This window comes from Epinephelus fuscoguttatus, linkage group LG11 (genome assembly GCF_011397635.1).
Source record: "Epinephelus fuscoguttatus linkage group LG11, E.fuscoguttatus.final_Chr_v1".
Lineage (NCBI taxonomy): Eukaryota > Metazoa > Chordata > Actinopteri > Perciformes > Serranidae > Epinephelus > Epinephelus fuscoguttatus.
In genome coordinates, this window is record NC_064762.1 from 13,428,234 (window position 1) to 13,442,816 (window position 14,583).

The 14,583-nt window shown below is 43.0% G+C and overlaps 1 protein-coding gene across 1 annotated transcript in view; it reads left to right on the plus strand.

The window, feature by feature from the left end:
- Positions 1-13,717, plus strand: part of aldh8a1 (aldehyde dehydrogenase 8 family, member A1) — a 206,341-nt gene extending 192,624 nt beyond the window's left edge. The window contains exon 8 of the transcript XR_007450287.1: positions 13,574-13,717. The gene's annotated coding sequence lies outside the window, so the exon portion shown is untranslated. The remainder of the gene's footprint in view (positions 1-13,573) is intronic.
- Positions 13,718-14,583: the final 866 nt, after the last annotated feature.

The window sequence follows — 14,583 nt, forward strand, 5'->3', positions numbered from 1 at the left end:
TGGTCTGCTGTTTTATTACATTTCCTCTTTAGAGTGGAAATAGGCAAGTTTTTTGCTTTAACTTATCATAATTAAGTAAGTTTTGATTGCACAGTGTAATGGCTATAGAAGAGTGACACCATCAGCATTGTTCCCTATGAGCCTTCCTTTCACTATGAAATTCTGTCTGCCACTGTGTCCGATCTCCCAGGAAAATGAGGGCTCAATTTACGGCACAAAAAAATGTGTCAACCATTGAACAAACCAAAACAGGAATATTTCCCCAGTAGCTATCCCCAGTTACCAAGGAGTACTAATGCAAGTTCTTTGTAGTTACTATCCCCAGTAGCGGACATGGCTGGTTGCCGTTATGGTTTAATAGTACCCGGCGGTAACAGGAGGAAACAAGGCAAGACAAGAGCAAAAGTTAAGGCAGCGAAAGTCCGAGTGGGGCAGGCGAGTCCAACAAACTTTCACTATCACCCGAGAGAGTGGTGTTCACGTCCCGTAAGATTCTGAAGCCAAACTCTGTTATTTTTTTCCTAAACATAACCATGTGTGTTTGTTGTTGAAGAAAAAAAAACATCAATTTGCACCGTTGCCCCGACGTGTTTTTATTGACAAAGACTGTATGTAAACGTTAACTTTCACGTGAAAACGGAAGTGTGTCTTAAAAGAAGAGAACTTGACACGGTGTCCCAGAACGTCAACAACCAACGCACCCAGGGGTCCTCGCACATCGTAGGTGGACGTGAAAAGTCCATGACCAAAACCTCAATATGTGACGAGGTCTGAGTGAGAATGTTTTGCATATTAACATTTCCAAGTGACGTAGTATATGAGCTGACTTTGTCATCGGGAGGTGAAGGGGATGGTGGATCGCTTGTAACCTAGGCAAGACGAAAAGTTGCAGACCACTTTATGAGACCAACAAAGAGCATACTTGCTGTTTTTTAGTCATCGCTGCATTTCCAGACGTGATTGTGCCACCAAAACACAATCTTTTACTAACCATAACCAAGTGGTTTTTGTGCCTAAATATAACCACACATTAACCACAGTGTTGTTGAAATAGAAAGAAACTTAAAGTCTCAACCTGCAAAGCCACAGCCCACTGTTTGAAACCAGCAAACAACAAAACCGGTTGTATTTCAGCGACTCAAGGCTGTGTTTCCAGGGGCTTTTTAGTCACCAAATGTGGATGTTTTTTGGGGAACTGCCCATTGGTCCGACAGCCTATTGGTCCGACATCCCATTGTTCCGACCATATTAAACCCATTGTTCCAAAGTCCCGCTGTTCCGAAATCATCATGATGCCCTGTGGTTAAGGTCTGGTTAGGTTTAGGCACAAAAACCACTTGGTTAGGGTCAGGAAAAGATCATGTTGTGGGTTAAAATGAATAAAGAAAGTGACAAACACATAAGCCGTGAGCCTGCTCCGCCTCAAGCCTTTCCCAGCTGACCCAGAGCTGGTCGCGGCGCACCATCAAGGCAGAAATACGCCCGCCGGGAGCCGTTCAGCACCGCGGAAAGCTTGCTTAATAAGTTTAATAAGTTAATAACAGGAGGTTATGGTGTTTCATTCTCTCTTCTGTATGACACTTGTATCTTGACCAGTAGCCTACTTTTGCTGCGTTGCTGATCCTCTGTGGTACACAAATACAGTATAGCCTAGTATAATCACACATCGGAACAACGGGACGTCAGACCAATGGGATGTTGGACCAATGGGCTGTCGGACCAATGACATGGACCCGTTTTTTGTGACCTGCTTCTCTTTTTCCAGTGGGGATAGTGCCATGAAAAGCTGTTGTTTATTTATCAGGACATTGCTGCATTTGTTGCGGGGACTGTGCCCCAAAAACCAGGTATTTTAAGCCAAAACATGATCTTTTCCAAACCATAACCAAGTTGTTGTTGTGTCTATACTGAACTACACGTTAACCACAGTACTGTTGAAAAGTTTCAGCGTATCCACTACACAATCAAGTGCAAATGTATATAATAATATATCTGTAGTTTGCAGAAAAGTCCAAAGTCTGCATTTTTCTGGTGACTTGTTTGAGTTGCTCAGCTCTGAGGAAAATGGAAAGCAATCCAGTTGTCTCTGCTTGTGCATTTCTGCTATAACTTGCAACATGAAAAGTGAGATCATGAATGTTTTTACATGAGGTGACACTTCATTATGATCATTTACGGGTTAAGTAATAGTAACAATGCAGTATATCCAAAGCCGATCACAAAAAAAACAATACACTGACCTCCCCAAACTAAAAAAACAACTATTTTTTATCATTTCTGATATACTTAGGATTTGCATCAATATCAGCCTCAAAGAACAACAGAGAAGGGATGCCTTATCCGGGCCATACAAACAGGACACATAATGAGAAAATCCTATTTTTGCCATTTACTTACTGTACAATCTTCTTCATATATATAAATATATATATATATATATAATGGATATGCTAAGCTGTGAAAAGCTGCATAAAACCAATGCTTTTGGAATTACATGATAAACCCTGATGTCAAAACCTTTTTTTGTGGCTCCTCACCAACCACCGTGAACATGGGGGCCCGCTGGCCATTTTGTCAACACCTCAGACACACAGACAGCCAGTGTTTGGATAGAGAAGGAGTTGCTGTAAGTCTTGTGGAGTGGATTCTTCCTCTCTCACTAAAAAACACAGCGCTCGGAAAACAAACCGCTGTAAGAGCGTGGAGGAGTCCGTCTGAATGGCACCTAACAATGGCGGAGGAAAACCACACGTGTGTTAGCTTGAGGAGGACGCCCTTCAATTACACACCTGGTTGCCTTTTGAGATAAAGTGTGTGTGTGTGTGTTTGCTATCAGGAGTAAAATGCACCATTGTCACTGTCTTAATGTACGTAGGAGGAGAGGGAGGGTGCCAAAGCTGTCTCTTCTGCTGTATCTCCATGTGTGTGTGAAGCGTCTCCTAAACTTTGTGCTGGTGAGGGTCTGAAGTCGGGTGGAATTGGGGGGGTGGGAGGTGTTGACATAGAAGGATGTTTTGGGGTGGCGTTTGGGGAGCAAGTCGGGGTGAAGGTGTAGAATGATGATAGGAAGGAGGGATATGTGATAAGGGGGGTGTTGTGTTTTAGCGGCTAAGAGTTTGGGAGTAACGTTTTGTCCGGTACGTGCTGTTGTTGCATGTTTGCCGACGTGCACGCACTTTCTAATTGATCTGCTTTTGCTCATACTTGTGTCTGTGTGCGATAAAACAAAGCAACAAAAATCTCCCACTCATATGCGAGCAACACACACACAGATGCGCACATACACACACACAGACACACACAGACACACACACACCGATATCTAAATTAATGGTCTCCTTGGGGAGTCATCCAAAGGCCACGGGCGTTTGGGAGAAAAGATTCTTGGAAAAAGGCTTCATCATCAGAACATGTGCTCATTAGTAACCCCATCTTAGCCATCCAGAGAGACAGAGAGAGGTACACTGAGGAATATACGGACAAGGTCATATTCTTACCATGTTCAAGAGGCATTTACTTTACAGTCTCTGTAAATGACAATTAAAGTGGTAGATAGAGAGAAGCAAATTGGGAATTGGCCATCGGCGTGAGGAGCAGAGACACAGGTAATGAGGTAAAGCGCACGCACAGTTCAAGGAAAGTCCAAAAAACTGAACAAAAGAGTCAAAAAAGAAAGATTCTCAGCAAGTTCGACTCCCTCCGTCTCCCTCAGCCTCGCTCTGCGCAGGAAGTCATTAAAGAGTAAGCCAATAAAGCTGTGTCAGATATATTGTATCCCCGTCCTCAGCAGGGATATAAAATATTGGCCTCCCATTCTCATCAGACACGGGGATCAGCATTTTACAGGCTCACCATGTCCTCCTTTGGAGTTCAGAGAGTTTACTGAAGTTATCAACTGTCTTGTTGGTTTTCAGCATAATTGTTTCCGGTTTTATTGAGCGTGACTCATCTGAAAGGGGCATCCTGGGTAACACAGAGGTTTTTAATGTGGGAATGTTTGTCTCAACAAGTCAGTAACTGCAGCACTGGGTCTTCAAGTTTGTTCTGAAACCACTTGAGAGAACAATTAATTTGATTTGGGAATGATCCTGATGTCTTGTACAAAGTTGTTTTTTTTTTGTTTTCAGCCTTGACTGTGAAACTTAAAGCTGCTTTAATGAGAATTTGGCCACTAGGGGGCACATAAACACCAAAGAACTGTCAGTACCTGGACCTTTACCGTCAGATGGGCAGGGACTGAAACTGACTAACTGAAAACATGTTTTATATTCTAGTTTCTTCAAAATAGCCACCCTTTGCTCTGATTACTGCTTTGCACACTCTTGGCATTCTCTCCATGAGCTTCAAGAGGTAGTCACCTGAAATGGTTTTCCAACAGTCTTGAAGGAGTTCCCAGAGGTGTTTAGCACTTGTTGGCCCCTTTGCCTTCACTCTGCGGTCCAGCTCACCCCAAACCATCTCGATTGGGTTCAGGTCCAGTGACTGTGGAGGCCAGGTCATCTGCCGCAGCACTCCATCACTCTCCTTCTTGGTCAAATAGCCCTTACACAGCCTGGAGGTGTGTTTGGGGTCATTGTCCTGTTGAAAAATAAATGATCGTCCAACTAAACGCAAACCGGATGGGATGGCATGTCGCTGCAGGATGCTGTGGTAGCCATGCTGGTTCAGTGTGCCTTCAATTTTGAATAAATCCCCAACAGTGTCACCAGCAAAACACCCCACACCATCACACCTCCTCCTCCATGCTTCACAGTGGGAACCAGGCATGTGGAATCCATCCGTTCACCTTTTCTGCGCCTCACAAAGACACGGCGGTTGGAACCAAAGATCTCAAATTTGGACTCATCAGACCAAAGCACAGATTTCCACTGGTCTAATGTCCATTCCTTGTGTTTCTTGGCCCAAACAAATCTCTTCTGCTTGTTGCCTCTCCTTAGCAGTGGTTTCCTAGCAGCTATTTGACCATGAAGGCCTGATTCGCGCAGTCTCCTCTTAACAGTTGTTCTAGAGATGGGTCTGCTGCTAGAACTCTGTGTGGCATTCATCTGGTCTCTGATCTGAGCTGCTGTTAACTTGCCATTTCTGAGGCTGGTGACTCGGATGAACTTATCCTCAGAAGCAGAGGTGACTCTTGGTCTTCCTTTCCTGGTCGGTCCTCATGTGTGCCAGTTTCGTTGTAGCGCTTGATGGTTTTTGCGACTCCACTTGGGGACACATTTAAAGTTTTTGCAATTTTCCGGACTGACTGACCTTCATTTCTTAAAGTAATGATGGCCACTCGTTTTTCTTTAGTTAGCTGATTGGTTCTTGCCATGATATGAATTTTAACAGTTGTCCAATAGGGCTGTCGGCTGTGTATTAACCTGACTTCTGCACAACACAACTGATGGTCCCAACCCCATTGATAAAGCAAGAAATTCCACTAATTAACCCTGATAAGGCACACCTGTGAAGTGGAAACCATTTCAGGTGACTACCTCTTGAAGCTCATTGAGAGAATGCCAAGAGTGTGCAAAGCAGTAATCAGAGCAAAGGGAGGCTATTTTGAAGAAACTAGAATATAAAACATGTTTTCAGTTATTTCACCTTTTTTTGTTAAGTACATAACTCCACATGTGTTCATTCATAGTTTTGATGCCTTCAGTGAGAATCTACAATGCGAATAGTCATGAAAATAAAGAAAACGCATTGAATGAGAAGGTGTGTCCAAACTTTTGGCCTGTACTGTATATATATATATATATATATATATATATATATTACTATATAATGACGAAAACTCTGTCTGTGGGTAAGTGTCTGTGTCTCTGTTCCATGTTTTTCTCCTCACTGACTTGGTCAATCCATGTGAAATTTGGCACAGTGGTAGAGGGTCATGGGAGGATGCGAATGAAGCAGTACTACATCAATTGGCCAAAGGGGGGCACTATAGCAACCGATTGAACTTGCAAACTTTGAAGGGGTATATCTCATGCCCCGTATGTTGTAGAGACATGAAACTTTGCACAGAGATGCCTCTCCTCATGAGGAACAAATTTGCCTCAAGAACCCATAACTTCCGGTTATAAAGATTTTCCACCATTTTGAAGGTTTTGAAAAACACTTAAAGGGCCAGTGTGTAAAATGGGTTGAAAACAGTGATATCAGTGGTCAGATTCTAGATTGCAGGGCTCACTCGCTCACCCCTCCTGTCAGGTAAATGACGGTGGCCTCGTAGGGACAAAAAGCCTTGCGCACGATTTTTTCAGGAGTAGGTCTATCTAGCGATGAGGTGAATATTTATTTAGAAATCTAAACCATGTTACGATATTGTGATGAATCCCTCACGAGCAGGAGACCAGAGTAGCAATCGGGAAAAAGGCCAGTTTATTTGAGCACTCCAAAAACTCCGGTAACACTCCAGGGGGTAAAAGACTCCGTCCCAAACGCTGACTCTTCTAGCATAACACACACACTTCATACACACATACTTGTTTACCATACCGAGTGGGGACCCCCTCCCCTCTCTGCTCCACCAATCTCCAGCCCGCACACTGACTGACAGCGTAGCCGATAAAAGGAGATCAGCTGTTTATTTAGCCTAGCAATATCTCTGGACTATAGTAGCTGCAATGGACGACTTTGAACGCGATTTTGAAGAGTTTCTTGTAGCGGACACAGACCCAGAGCCATACCTGTTTGAGCCGGAGCATACAGATGAGGAACTCCATGTGTTTGATGCTGAGCGGGCGAGAAGAGAGGCTGAATGCACAGAATGGGATTCGGTGCTACTGCTACCATCATTGGGGAGATATATCACCAGGAGGAAAAGCGCCGCAGAGAGTGCATCACAAGGAGGGAAGTTGCGTCTTCTTTTCCTCACAGATGACAGTTCGGGTTCATTCTCTCCTGTTGCGTGGTAAGTGTGGTCCATTCGCAAACTTTATAAGTAAAAAAAACGTTTCACTACTCTCTATCGACGAACTACTAAGACTCTCTGCTGTTTCCTCCTCCTTCTTCCTTCCTTCCGCTGTCTTTGTTAGTTCATTTATACATGCGAAACGCGTTCTCTGGCTGGCTGGATTGTCCACTCGGGTTGCCTTACATACATGGCGGCACAAGATGGCGACCTCTCTAAAGCAAGGCCCTTGCTATATATATATATATATGAAAGCATAATTATAAGGCTACGAAAACCATCCATCCATCCATCTTCTAACTGCTTCATCCTCTTGAGGGTCGCCGGGGGGGCTGGAGCCTATCCCAGCTGACATCGGGCGAGAGGCAGGGTACACCCTGGACTGGTTGCCAGACTATCGCAGGGCTGACACATAGAGACAGACAACCATTTACACTCAGATTCACACCTATGGACAATTTAGAGTTATCAGTTAACCTAGTCCCCAATCTGCATGTCTTTGGACTGTGGGAGGAAGCCGGAGTGCCCGGAGAGAACCCACGCTGACACGGGGAGAACATGCAAACTCTGCATAGAAGGGCTCCCACACCCGGGATGGAACCAGCAACCCTCTTGCTGTGAGGCGACAGTGCTAACCACCACACCACCGTGTCACCTGCTATGAAAACCAAACGAATTTTATTTTATAGCGATTATACACTTATATAAACATATTAATGGGTAGCATATTCAGATCTGACAATAAACCATGCCAAATATTACACACTGGCCCTTTAAAATCGATCTCTTCCTAGGAAGTTTGACCGATCTGCATGAAACTCTGTGAACATAATCTAGGGACCAATATCTAAAGTTCCCTCTTGGCAAAAGTTGAAACCTTATTAAAACTGAGCTTCTATAAGGTAATGAATATTGCAGAGGGCGTGGTTCATACATAAAGGTGTATAACATCTCAAGGGTTTCACCCATCACCACGCAACTTTGTAGGCATATGACCACACATAATCTGAGGGGACCCCTCCATTATTGACCCCATCAAACAAAATGGGGGCGCTAGAGAGCTAATTTCTTATCTAGGCCTAACCGCCATATCGATTTTTACTAAACTTGATAGATATGTAGAACAGGACGCCTCAAGGTGACTGGAGAAATTTAACTCTGATTGGCAACTGGGTGGCGCTATAACAACAGAAAAATGGCTAAAATGTGACCAATCACTGTGGCTGCAATCGTACTATCAAATTCACAAAAACTCTGCCTGAATACATTGCTCTTCGTAATGGGTTCAGTTGACTATTTAATCTGCAATTTCCTATGACCTGTATTCCAAACACACACCATGTGAAACTGTACGTGGGCAACTGTGCACTCAGTGGGAATGGACTAGTATATATGATGTAGCGATATTTAAGTGTCTTTCAGCTCGTTCTTCACTTTGTTAATCTCTCTGTAACCGGTGAACTCTAGTGTTGCCTGCGTTGTGTTGATATGAAGAGGCTCAGACTGTGGATATCTTTCATGGCAATCTCCGTTTATTCCTGACAACTCTGACAGCAAGAGGTTAAAACAAAATTCTCTGTCAATTACGACCACATACACTTGAGCTCCTACACAAATTGAGTGACAGGAATATGTTAGCATAAAACCTCTTTATAGTTGGGGTACCCCCAAAGGTGAACATAGGGGTATAGAAACTAAGTGTCAGACGTTCCACATATTGACTGAGCAGGCCTAAGCATGTCAGGTAAATACAACTGAACCAAATTTTATGTAATTATAACACTTAATATTACAAATGTACATTTGACTTTATTACACATATTACTGCTGTATAATTGACTCTGTTACATCTCAACCCTCTTACCACCAACATCTAGCAACAAGGGCGTAAGGTTCATTTCATGGGAGGGGCTGACACATTAAATGGGGGGTTTGGGGTTCCTCCGGTAGAAAATTTTTCCTGCACTCTGGTGATTCTTTATGCACCAATTTGCGCAAATGCACATGTTCTAAAGATATTGAGGGGGACATGTTTTTCCCCCCCTAAAATCTATACCTGTGTCCAGCAGACAGACAATGTTCGTGACTAGCAGTGTTGGGCACTAACGAGTTGTGTACAGTAACTGTGCATTCAAACCAGAAGCTTCCAAATAGGTAAAGTCTCTCGAAGACGCCCAAAGAAGCATGAATGACTGAAAAATATTTGTGGCAGCTTTGGTCGCTCTAGTCGCTCATCACGTGAATCATTGAACATTCAATTGTGTTTGTCAGTTTAAAGGAGCCGCAAAGCGGACTACTGGCGTGAAAGCAGCGTAGTTGCTGCTTGCTGTTGTCCAGTCAAAAAGCTCATAGTTGGCCTACAGAAAGTTATGTTTGGTCAATGAAAACAGAAAACGTATGTCATCCCATTTAAACCAAACAAGGAAGACTTGCATGCTATGTTACAACATTAGTCTGCAATTCTCTCCTCTATTACTAACATTACACACTTCAAAACTCACCAGACCAACCAGCTACCTCCATGACGCGGTCCCAAGCCTCACTGTTTTTATGGTGGGCGCAAACGCAAGTAATAAACTTTTCGATATCCATTGTCGGAACAAGTGTGCTCTAGGAACCAAAGTTCCATGGCTTGTTCTCAGGGACCCGCTTCATCGAAGCACGTCAGCTTTCCAATTGGTTGCCGCCGAACCGCATCAGAGCTCATTACCATGAAGTTAAACGTGTTTTAACTGCCCTCCGGACCGCTCCGGTTGCTTTGGTCACCCAAGACGAGTGGCTAACGACCAGGTCACCCAAGTTGCCCAAGTCGCCGGGCTCTCGTTTAAAATGAATGATTTCCGCCATTTTGGAAGCTCTGGTTGCTGTTGGTTTGAACATACAGTAATAACATTAGTTTTTCCAGTAATGAGTAGTGTAACTAATTACTAATGAAATTTCAGTAATAATATTGCAATTACTCCAACGTTACTTTTGTTATCATGTCACTACTGACTTGAAATACAACAGTCACATCAGAGGACTCATTTTAGTAATCGTCGCGCTGCACAAGCATGTCACAAAGCAGTGAGCTATCTGGAAACTCTTACCTTAGCAGCACAACATATTTCCATCACTTTGATTATGTCGGGAGGAAAGACAACAAGAACACTGTTGCTGCAGGTAGTCGGACTAAAACTCTTTCCACTGCAAAAAACACGTCCTCAAATTTCCGGTCTGAAACACCTTGGCTACTACAATCAACAGCACAACAATGTGAAGCTCCAGGAAATACACTCCACCAAAGGTGAGCCCTGCATGGCCACAGAGGTCGGCTGTAGCCCTACACTGGCTAAACAACCAAAACTGGATTTTAGCTGCAACTACAAAGAAGTGATGAAGCTTGTGGCTTGATATGTGGTGGATGAAATGTTGCTCCTTTCTGTCTTTCAGGCAGAGTTTTGGTAGCCTTAGCTACACTTAACGGTGATTACCCTGACATTCACACAGAGCTACATGCCTGAATTTTGGGGAGATACGCAGTCACCAATTTTATGGGGTGTAATGTAAAAGTACTATAACGAGTAGCGTAATGAATTACTGTTGGCAGGGAGTAATAAGTAGAGTAATATTGTACTTTTGAAAAGAGTAACGAGCCCAACACTGGTGACGAGCTACAGAAAATTTAGCGGCTAAAGAGTCAGACAGGAGTTGGTGGAGAACAAAACCAGAGCTAAAAGATGACACGTCTGCTGGATGTGTAAATCAGACAACTGTCTGCTAACCATCGACAACATGCTGATGTTGTGTTTACAACTTGTTTCTGCATACAACAAAATCAGCTAATGCAAGTTAAAAATATTCACTTTCTGTTGCATACGTGGACGTTCTCCCAACGACGATAAGAATCAACACAGTGACTCATGTTGCGGGGAAACACCACTGGAAATATGTCAGTTTATTATTACTCAATACCAGATTTAACGTCTTGTTAACATTTTATGCACAGTGTTTGTGTGTGGGTGCAGTTCAACCCCCCCCAAATCACCAAGAGGGAAGTGCTTGTGATTATACATGCTGCTTCTTTGTTCTCTGTCTTGTTTTTTCCCCCCTCTCACAATCAGTTTTTAACATATTTGGACAAGTATTTTATATCTTACGCAAACAGAGAGGATAGTTTGGAGGGAAAATAAGCAGCCCCCGTTGGTTTTTCTGTTGATAAGAGTCTTCCAAAATAAATATGCAACATATTAGTTAAAGGGCAAGACGAGAATGTGTGTTTCATGTTGGTGTTCTTAAAGCTTATTTGATAGATAGATAGATAGATAGATAGATAGATAGATAGATAGATAGTGGTGAGAAAAGAGAAGAGTAATAAAACATGATGGAGGGATAGAGAAGGAGAAAGGAGGAGTGAGGAGACAGGGTTAATCCAAACAGACGTGTGCCAGGTTATTTTTACGACAGTCCCATCAGCCATTATCTGCCTGCTCTGTTATGGTTAGGGGTAAATACAGACCTGGGCAATACCAAGGAGGGGTACATTTGTGTGTGTGTTTCGTGTAGTTCCATGCGCACACATATGTGGTCCCTCTTGCTCTCTCTGGCTCTCTTCCACCGCAGCAGCCAGGGAAGATAACCACAACAGTTTATTCCATTTCATCAGACGATCTTCTGGCCATTTTCGCCCTAATGGACACAGAGCAGAACTCTCCGTTTTATCTTCTTGCTCAATAAAAATCTCTTGCTCATGAGACTCTCTGTCTCTGGGCTAAATAAATATCTGCGCATGGACCGAGCTGGTGAGGGGGAAAAAGAGAAGCGTTTGAGAGGAGTCTGTGTGTTTGTGATAAGTGAAGTAGAGGGGGGAATTTTCTGTGGGAAACAACTGTGTGTGTGTGTGTGTGTGTGTGTGTGTGTGTGTGTGTGTGTGTGTGAGAAAATGAGGACTTGAACATAGTTATATGATATCATGATTTCTGGCATCACGCTCTCATCTGCGAGCTCTCCAAACACCTGTGTTTAAGGCGTGGAGCGAAGATAAACGAGGGGTTTAAACTTAGACATACAAAGAAATTAATCTGTGTGTGCATGCATGTGTATGCAGGCGTGTGTTTGAAAGATGTAGTGTTATGTGTATTTAAAAGCCCCTTGACACTATTTTTATCATTCTATGCTTATTTAAACATGCGTCTCAGTGTTGCCTATGCGACTATCTGCAACATTTAAGTTTACACACACCTGCTGCCTCAGGACAAGCCAACAGCCATGTGTTTAGGCGAGGTGGTGTATGTGTGTGCGTGCGCGTGCTTTCGCCCCATCTGGCCATGTGAGTGCAGGTGCGAGAGGAGCAGAGGTGACGGTGAGTTTGGAGCAGCAGAGAAATGATCTGCAAGGTTTATTATCTTTAATTAGCATCCAGGGGGAAAGAGATAGATAAGGACCACCATTTCGCTGATGGATCTGCTCTGTGTTTTTTCACCAAACCAAGAAGAAAGAGTGTTTTAACAATGCAGGAAAAACACAGCGAGGAATCATCAGTCCTGGAAAAGTCCACATGCCTCAGATATACCTTTATTTTACCTTAACGCGGATGGCTTTATTGTATCTCCAGTAAATACCGGCATGTTGTAATTCAGTTAATTCTGACTGCCTGGGTGTCAAATACCGCTGCTTTGTCACTAAGTCCAGTGAAACCTTTTTGTAATACTTGACCCCAAGAGTTAGTGAGGGGAGCTGCATGGCTAAAACAAAAGTGGTTTTTCATCCGGGAGACCAGTGCCTGACGTAGCGCATTCAGTGCCCTAGATAAGCCACTAACCCCCTCATCCCGACCCCTCCCTCACCTCGTGTCCTGTGTGAAGCCAAGAGTCAATATTGTTTTGAAGTTACGCAATTTAAGTACAGTTGTCACGCATGTATTTATGATTTGTTGTAACTAAAGCCCCGTTTACACCGAGCATTAAGGTTCAGTTCAGTTCAGTTCCGTACGCTTTGTTTCCATTTCAACTGCGAAAAAGTTGTGAATGGTATCAATGGAAACGTTGCATAGCATCCACATTTTGGGTACCTAGCACACAGATCTGGTACTAAAAGGTGGAGCTGTGAACACTGCAGTCTGATTGGTCAATAGAGGACGGTCACTCTGCTCAGGGCCGAGTTGTGACTGGTTTTGAGGCTCATGTAACCACTGTTCATACTGTGGAGAGTTTTATTAGTAAACTATAACTCTAAAATGAAAGGATGTTTTGCTGCCTCTTGGAGTCGGAGAAAAAACTGAATTCATTAGGCCGACTGCCGGCAACTTTTAAGGTGGAACGTTAACTTGTTATGTTACTCAATGCATGAGTTGATGATGTGAATCCATCAACACACCTTAAATTTCACTGTGACAGCTTTGACCATTACTTTAGTTTTTATATGACATACAGTTTTAGTAATGAGTGGATCTTCAAGGGTTTATATACATTAATTTCAATCGGGTTATGTGCACTACATATATTCTAATCCTCACTTGGAGGGGGAAAAAAATTGTTGTGGCGCGTCTTTCCAGTGGGCAACTCTAAACCCCTGAGCTTGCCTGAGAAGGACTAAATGCACAAACCCGCTATTTTTAAATAGCAGCCTGAACACAGCCTGTTTTATTTTGTTCTGAAAATGTCGGCGTGCAGCCTGGTTCTGTGGACGATAAACGAGGTGCAGACTTCCATCTGTGTCACCAGTGATGAGGAAATACAGTGAGTGCTGGACGGAGCAGTGAGTGACAACAACCCCGCCCACATTTAAGAGTACTGTTTGCAGTGGAAACGCTAGGGTCTAGGTACCATGTCTGAAGGGTTACTGTTGGATCATACTGAAAGTGTTTGGTGGAAATGGGTTTAAACATACTTATTTTTCAATCCTCTGAAAACACTGATTTCAATTAGATAAATTGATTTCCATCAAAGTTTCACTGTTACAAATGCTGATGGGAAGGTTTTCATAACACAGGAATGTTGAGCATTTACATTTTACCAATTTTATGTTGAAGAAATATGTTTGATCAGCAATCAAATGTGTCAAAACATGATGGCAACAATGATAACTGCAAGGATTTTTACTCATTTAGTTATTAACAAAACAGCAGAGATGAAGTTTAAAGCAAAAAAGGCATTAACATAAGCCTATAAAGCATTATTAAAAAAGTTAACAGTGATGATGATGATGAAATCGTAAGAGTAACACAATTGCACACACATACACACACACACACACACACACACACACACACACAAACACACACACACACACACAAACACACACAAACACACACTTCTCACCTCTTCAGATGCAGGCTGCTGCTGTCAAATAAATAAGCCAAAAAGTAAACACAAATCAAACAGCTGGACAACAGCTGATACAGCACAATGACAGATCTCTGTGTGTGTGTGTGTGTGTGTGTGTGTGTGTGTGTGTGTGCGTGTGTGTGTGTTTCAGAGGCAATAGCACATCTTTGGAATATGAGATAATTTGATGGAATAGCTTCTGTCACACCTCTTTGCAACCTAAACAACTCAACAATCTTTTCAAAACCAAGAAGAAAGACAGCAGGAGGGAGTGAGAGATATAAACACACTGTTCACAAAGAATAAAGGGCAGTGGAAAAATATGGAAGAATATTGATAACAAAGGAGAGAGAGCACAAAACTAATTTTTAGTGCAAGTCA